The following is an 8,011-nucleotide window of genomic DNA, read 5'->3' on the forward strand; positions in this document are numbered from 1 at the left end:
ACCTTTCTAAGTTTCATGATGCGTCTTTACTTAAGCAGTGGAACATTGACAAAAGAGTCTTCTCATATTTTGAATTGATTATCACTGCTATGGTGGCCCTGCATAATACCTTCCCCTTGACAAAGTACTGTTGGCAGTAGTTTTACCTGAGCGTCTAGGATTTTACACAGCCAGGAGAAGAGGCACTGGTTGTCCTGACTCAGACTCTTGATAAAGTTGCCGGGTCAAGGAACTAGTAAGTTCTTTTAGAAATACGATTGATGCATTCTTTGGGATATAGTCAATAGAATAATAAGATCAATAAACTTCCCTATTCTGGGAAAATATATGACATTTGATTATCGGTTCAGACTTTGGTATCCAAACTTTGGAAACAATGCTAAAAAATAGATTCAGCATGACTTCAGGGCGTTTAGAAACAAAGGGCAGCAGCTTATATATCATTAATATGTATGGTTCCAAAGGCATGCAGATTTTCAACAAAAGTTAAAAATCGCCCTGTCATATAGAACAAAGAGGTAAACATAGGAATATCTGTGTGAACAATTCACAGAATTGGAGATCTGGGCGGGACTGGAAGGTCATGCTTTGCAGCTCCCTACACCAAAGTAGACCTCCTGTCACCAGTGTACCCTAGAGCTCAGATGAGGATGTACTACCCTTAAGAGGTAGAAACAAGAAAGAGATGTGTATGGGAGGAGAAAGCTTGGAGAGAAAATACCAGAGACAATGCAAAGAAGCCGTGCAACAATGCTACAGAGAAGTCTCTCCAAACTAATGAGACAGGTACCAAAGTTTAGACCTGTATAATATCGTGAAATGAAAATAAACTTCTTTAAGATATTGAGAGAAGAATTAGTTTCTGCTAGGATACCATAAGGCATTTGAGTTATTTACCATGCAAGTTTCCTGTCCTCCAGTTGCCTACCATGACTATTTATGGGTTTCAGAATTGCAACCCTTTAATATTTAGGTAGTTTAGATTGAATTTCCTACAAGGAAAAGGCATCATTTTATCTCCCTTCTGATTTGCTCTACAGATTTCAGAATAAAGCATTAAGGAAATATTTTAAATGCAGTCTATTAGACAAAGGGCACAAAATGCACCAGAAAGTTCTCCTATACAAGCCACAAAGGGAGCATAACCATGTTCACTTCGCTGGGGCTTGCTCAGGAAAACATCCTGGTAGATTGTTAAAGTAATGTATATGTTGGTGGGTTGCCCTAATTTTTACCCTGTCAGGGCAGATGTCAGAACATCCAGCATTTATCCCAGACTCCAGACATTTAGTTCTTTAGTCTAACCTTTGCCAAGAGAAATCTCCACTTTTAAAAGTGTTCGTTTGGTTTAAAAAAAAAAATCAGGTGTTTTAAGTGTGTTTTTCCTCCTTTGTCTCACCATAAAGCTGATACTTAATTGCTGATGTTTGGTTCATTGTCACAGCATGATGACAATTGTTATGAAGCCAGAGACTCTGCATTTTCTCTCTCCTTGAGGGCACATGAAGTAGAAACCTCTTAATTGTCTGTGTCAGGCACAGGATGAACATTCTGTTTCAAGGGACAGCAACGTCATAGAATTATTACCATGAGGTGTATTTCCTTTGGCAAATACCTTTATTTCCTTAAAGGCTCTCATCTGTTTCCAAAGCAACCAATAAATATCCCTCCACAGAATCTGGAAAGCAATGCTCAGAAACGTCACCTGAAGACTCTTAACTCAGGCAGAAACAAACAAAGGGGCTTGGAAGTCCAAAGGGGAAAAATTAACTTCTAGCAAATCCCATCTTAAATATCTAATGCAACAATTAAAGTGCTTCAGGGTTTTTGTGGGGAGTACATACTGTCAGTTTAGCTGAATTTCATTCTCTTCATGCACCTTAGTAACCCTCAACTTCAGATTTACAAAACTGAACCAAACACTATGTAAACACCCCAGTTAGAATCTGAACACATCTAATGAAATAGACAAATAGGATGCTGTTCATTTTAATTTTTATTCCCACAGCCTTTTCAAAATAAAATTCAATCTTTTTGTGGTGGTTACTTACCAGAGCATGATACCACAGGTATAAACTCTCAGTTCACTTGAGAAAGGTATTACAATCCAGAACAAATGCCATTCCGAGGCCTACACTGTAGTATCAGCGGCAATATGTTATATTTAACAGCCCATGTCCAATAGATTGAAGAGTCAACTAGGTGATCATAATTCCAATAATCGTTTCCAATTCTATGAAATGGAATTTTTGAGCTATGCTCACACATTACATTTTAACACTGTTACTCACACATGGGTTGTGGGTTACTCTCTGTTGAGATCAATGTTATTTCTAGGGAAATCCTAAATGCTTTAAGTATACAAGTGAGAAGGAAGACAGGGTTGACTTCTGAGTCTTTGAGTGTGGGGAAAACTCAGGGTAAGTTTAGAGTATTTCCTAGAGTTTTTTTAAAGTATCTGTCCAACATGGTTTCCTTTCTCCCAGGATGTTTTTGCCCTGAGATTTCCATATTTTGAATTCCCAGCAATGAATCCCAGTGGCCTTCATAGGATGCTCTTTATGGGATAGTTCTGGTCCTCCTACTTGCAGACTAAATAACAAAGTTGTTATCAAAGAGTGAGCTGAACGAACCAGATTTTCCTCCATGCTAAAAAAGAAATGTAACATCTAAGCCTCTCCCCAACTGTGTGTGAAGATACACTGTCCCACAGGAACACTTTATGCCACAAGAAACAAATAAATGTAATAATTAAGAATACCTGCAAGAATGTTCCCCGGAAGATGTTGTGGATGCATCTCTTCTGTGATCCACTGTTCTGTCCTAGCCTTCCCATCAGCATCTACTGTAAGAAGATAATTCTTACATAAAGTGCCATTACTTGCCTTCCGAGAATGTCCAGAACAATGAGTCATGCAGAAGCATGGAGTGGAACTCCTCTGAGGACAGACAGTTCTTACTCCAGACACATAGCTTATGGGGGAGTAAGCATGAAATGCACCTCCTATTTTATTTGAAAAGAAAAGGGTGTTTCTCACCTATCAGAATTGCAAACCCCGGATCAGTGATCCTTACCTTTTTCCCCTGTAGGTGGAAAAGCATACTGGAGAGGCCCAATGGCTTGGACCCAAACTCATCCTGTGCCAATGGAATGCAAATAAACCACTTGGAATTCAGCTGATTTTTCAGCCTTGGGTGGGTCATGCCATGCCCAACCTTTTTTGGTGTGTGTATTATGGTGGCGGGGACACAGTGGAAAGGAGCCAGGCCAGGAAAGCCCCATTACATGAGCAGAATTCTGCTTGTACTTCTCTGGATCCAGCCTATAATATTTTTGAATAGACCTGTGACTGGAAGAGAAAGGGCTAAACAAAGGATGGGGAATGATCTGGGCTCTTCCCCCCCCCCCATGCCCACCTGTCATTTCCCTGGCATCATATGACATCAGGTGATTCAAGCTTCAAAGGAAGAATCGGAAGTGCTCTATGTTCCCAATTATTCCTTTGCAGCCACAGCTTACAATTCAAGCCGTAGCTGCAAAGGTTCCTGCGGAAAGCGTGGCTTGCTCTTGGCGATGGATTTAAATTCATGGCTGACTGCAGGCCTGGCTTTCCACAAGGATTGGCTCCCCTCTGGTCAGGAGCTTCTGAATACAACCAATCCTAATGGGGCTTGCGTTTGGTGCCAGATTTAAAAGGCAAAGCTTGCAAGCCTTCCTGCCGTAAAATAGCAGGGAGTCTCCTTTAAGGCTTCCGATCATTCCTTTGCAGACATGGCCCTACACAACCTTGAGGATGTCTGGGTGGACACGTCTGGGGAGGAGATGGCCTTGTGAGCAAAATTAGAACCTCTAGAAGGCCAGATTTGGCACACAGACCATATGTTCCCTGTCCCTTGGTTAGGCTGCCCTAACCCTATCCTCACCACTGTCTCAAGTCTTGATTGCCACTTCCAAGGCTGTTTTTCAGTAAAAAATAAAATAAAAACAAGCACCCTGTTTAGGGGTCGGGAAAGAAGCATGCAATGGTGTGCAATATGTCATTTGGCTTTTTGGTGTTTCTGGTGGGAACCAGGAAACCACAAAGGTACGTACCACAAGATAGGGCCTGACAAAAGGATAAACCAAGCCTTGAGGATGTAGACTCCAGACTACTTCAGCAATGATGATGAACAGCTGTGGCCCTTTCAGGCTTTAAACAGTCTATCAGGTTGATTTTTTGGTGACTTGATGTTAAGGAACAAGCTCTCTGCACTTCAACCATGTTCCCTTTACCAACAGAATTTGTCAGAAGTGTCAATGGTCATATTAATTCCTATTCTCTTCTGTATTATTCTGGTTTTAATTGATATTTGTCTATTTGAGAACATGAGCAAGGTGCTGTTTTTAAGAACAGATGTTTTTAAAAAAGGACTTTGCAGAATTCTTTCAAATGTATCATATTTGTATGAAGACTTGTCCAGGACTTTTTTGTACAACGAATTTACATTTATTTATGGTGCGGTATATTCACAGTAGTGATCAACTATGGTGTTTGAATTCTTGAATCATATTTGCTATGCAGCGGGAAATGATATATCTTCGTTTTGTATTTTTGTTCCTTCATCATTGGTCAACAGAAGTTTTTCATTTCCATTCAAAATGCTTCTGTATCGATAAGGCACCCTGTGTGTGGTGACATGATGACCTGTATTGCAACTTCCAACAATATGTACAGCAAAGCTAGGATGAATCCTGTTAACAAGGGAAAAATAAAAGTTGAGTCATAAATGGTTTGAATGAAAGGGTGACAAAGTTGTTGTAGCATTATTACATACAGGTGGCTTGGGGTATGAGGCGAATCAACCCAAATTGGGGCTTATACAGGTCTCGTTGGTGCTGCATTTAATTCTGGGGATTCAAATCTTCCCAGCTGTAGTTCCCTTGCCCATCCAGTTGCCACAATACTTGTCACTGCCATGTTCTTATTACTCTTACGATTCAGCAAGCACAGTGTCAGGAGCAAGTCAGCAATAAACCACCCCATAGTGGAATGTCAGGCATAATAAGCACAGCAGTTCATCCCCAGTAGGTCTTGCCCCATGGATCTGTTGCAAAGACTGAAAGTCCTTGCCTCCCCAGAGCCACCTAAGTTCCCTCCTCTCCAGGGCCTTTTCAAGCAATTGCAGATTGTGCCTGTGTGAAGCCAACCTCTCCCCCACCCTTTTCATGCCTCTCTGAATGCAAGAATACACTAGCCACTGGAGCTCACAGAAAGTGTGGGCTGGGGTAAATCTCCCTATCAAATTTCACCCAGTTACATGAGCACTAGGTACCCCTACACAAGGCACTCTCAGCCTCACCCTGTTATTAGCAATATGGATATACTAGTAATAATGACCTACCATCAAGAGCTGTTGTAAAGATTATTGAGATTATTTGTTCAGAGAATTTCAGGTACAGTGGTACCTCGGGTTACAGACGCTTCAGGTTACAGATGCTTCAGGTTACAGACTCCGCTAACCCAGAAATAGTACCTCGGGTTAAGAACTTTGCTTCAGAATGAGAACAGAAATTGTGTGGTGGAGGCGCAGCGGCAGTAGAAGGCCCCATTAGCTAAAGTGGTACTTCAGGTTAAGAACAATTTCAGGTTAAGAACGGACCTCCAGAATGAATTAAGTTCTTAACCCAAGGTACCACTGTACAGTATATCAGTAACCTTTTCAACATAGTCAAGCGCTATTTGCAGACAGAAGGGAGCTCAGGCTAAATGTAGTTTACCTCAGACCACCATTCTCATTTCATTTCTCCGAAGCAATTGGATAATATTCACCAGGGAAGCAATAATTTCCGTTACAGCTACACAATGAAAATTTTAACAATGAACCTTTTTTTAAAAAAAGTATTGTTTTCAGAAACTTGCAATTGAAACAACTGACAACAAAATTCAAACAAAGCACCTTAGAGAGATATGCCTGTATCACTTTACAGATCACTAAGCACTTTTGCAGCTGTGATTCTTCTAGGATTTATCAGCCAGTGCTAATATAACCCCTCCACATTGTCAAGTGAGCTGTGTGAGTGGGATGGGACCTCCCATTTAATTACAAACGTGAGAAGCTGAAACCACACCCCATCAAAATGCTCCTTTTTCGCAATGCCTCAAAGCACCTGATTTTGCTGTGTGATACCCTCTCATACACCTGTGTCCCGAACATTGAGTCAAGCCTCCTGCAGGAGGAATTATCCTTGAATGTCCAGATCAATGGCAAAAAGTGCAGTATGGAGACCGCAATAGCGAAGGACCAGTTGCTGGTACCCTGAGTTGTTCCATATCTCCCCATACAGCCAAAGAATATACCAGAACAAACAAAAACCTGTGTTAACCTACACTCCAGATACTTAAAAGTTGCCTCAGCCTCACAGCACACCATTTCCAAACCAGTATTTCAGGTGTGGCTGCATTGCTAAAAGACCAGTGTTCTGCAGGGAAGTTTTATTTGGAGGGGGGACTTGTAAAAAGGGACTCATTTGTCAAATACATGTACTGTATTCAGATCCCTTTTCCATTCCAAACTGCATCAGGTAGGGGGAAATCATACTTCTTTTTATGATGCTGTTTTAATTGCTTGAAATTAAAATAGCCTGGACCACAAATAATGGCCCGGGAAAACAATCTAATATGGAAAGAAAATAATATCCATGATTTCCCCCCACCCCTTGGTGGGCATGTAAACACTGAATATTTATTATCAGTTTCCACCTGTAGAAAAAAGAATTTAGTAGAAGGAGGAGCTATGCCATTAGTACAATAAACTCTAGTCAGCTTGGCCAATTGGATGACCTGGTACAAGTCATTCTCTCTCAATGTGTAGGATAGGAAAAGAAGAAGAAGAAGAAGAAGAAGAAGAAGAAGAAGAAGAAGAAGAAGAAGAAGAAGAAGAAGAAGAAGAAGAAGAAGAAGAAGAAGAAGAAGAAGAAGAAGAAGAAGAAGAAGAGGAGGAGGAGGAGGAGGAGGGGGAGGAGTTTGGATTTGATATCCCGCTTTATCACTACCCGAAGGAGTCTCAAAGCGGCTAACATTCTCTTTTCCCTTCCTCCCCCACAACAAACACTCTGTGAGGTGAGTGGAGCTGAGAGACTTCAGAGAAGTGTGACTAGCCCAAGGTCACCCAGCAGCTGCATGTGGAGGAGCAGAGACGCGAACCCGGTTCACCAGATTATGAGTCTACCGCTCTTAACCACTACACCACACTGGCTCTCCGCCAGTGAATAGCTTCAGTTAAAGAATTTCACTCTATTTGTATTGTCATTATAATAAATCATTCAGAATGTGCCGCTGTAGCAGACTGGCCACTGAGATTGAAAGGATACCCCAATTTCCACCAAGCCCAAGACTTTCCAGGTGCATACTGCATAAACAGAAGCACTTCACACACAGCCTCTCAGCAATACAAGCAAGTCGTATGTCACAGGATATGGTGCTGTCAATGTTTCTTAGTGTTAAAGATATCAGGCATGACCCACGGCCCAGATGTCACCTGGGATAAAAATCATTCCCCAGGAAGGGCATAGTTCCATGCGGAGCTGGACTCTCATTCCAAGGGCCTGAAACTACTGTACCTCTCTCTCTTTTACACCAGTCCGGGACAGCTGTAGTCCCATACCCTGGGAATGGTCCAAGGAAAATCACAAAGAAACAGGGGGACTGATTTAAACCATAGTCTATAAAACTAATTAAAAGGGGATGGGCTAAAGCAACTCAAAAGGGGAGCATCCTTTGGGATCAGCTTTACTGGCAGCACACACACACACATCCCGGCAGCTGTAGCTTTTATTCTTCCTTTCCTGGCACCAGAACAAGGGATGCCAATTGGGGGGGGGGGTGTCCTGCGCAGCAGCAGCCACTCAGGCTGATGGAAAGTCCCAGTGGGGCCTAGACTTGATGATAAAATGTCTCTCAGCCCAGTAAGAACAGTCTATTGGAGATGCTGGGATTGAACCCTCGGACCTTTTGCATACAGAGCATATAGT

The sequence above is a fragment of the Lacerta agilis genome, chromosome 2, assembly GCF_009819535.1.
Source record: "Lacerta agilis isolate rLacAgi1 chromosome 2, rLacAgi1.pri, whole genome shotgun sequence".
NCBI classification, from domain to species: Eukaryota; Metazoa; Chordata; class Lepidosauria; order Squamata; family Lacertidae; genus Lacerta; species Lacerta agilis.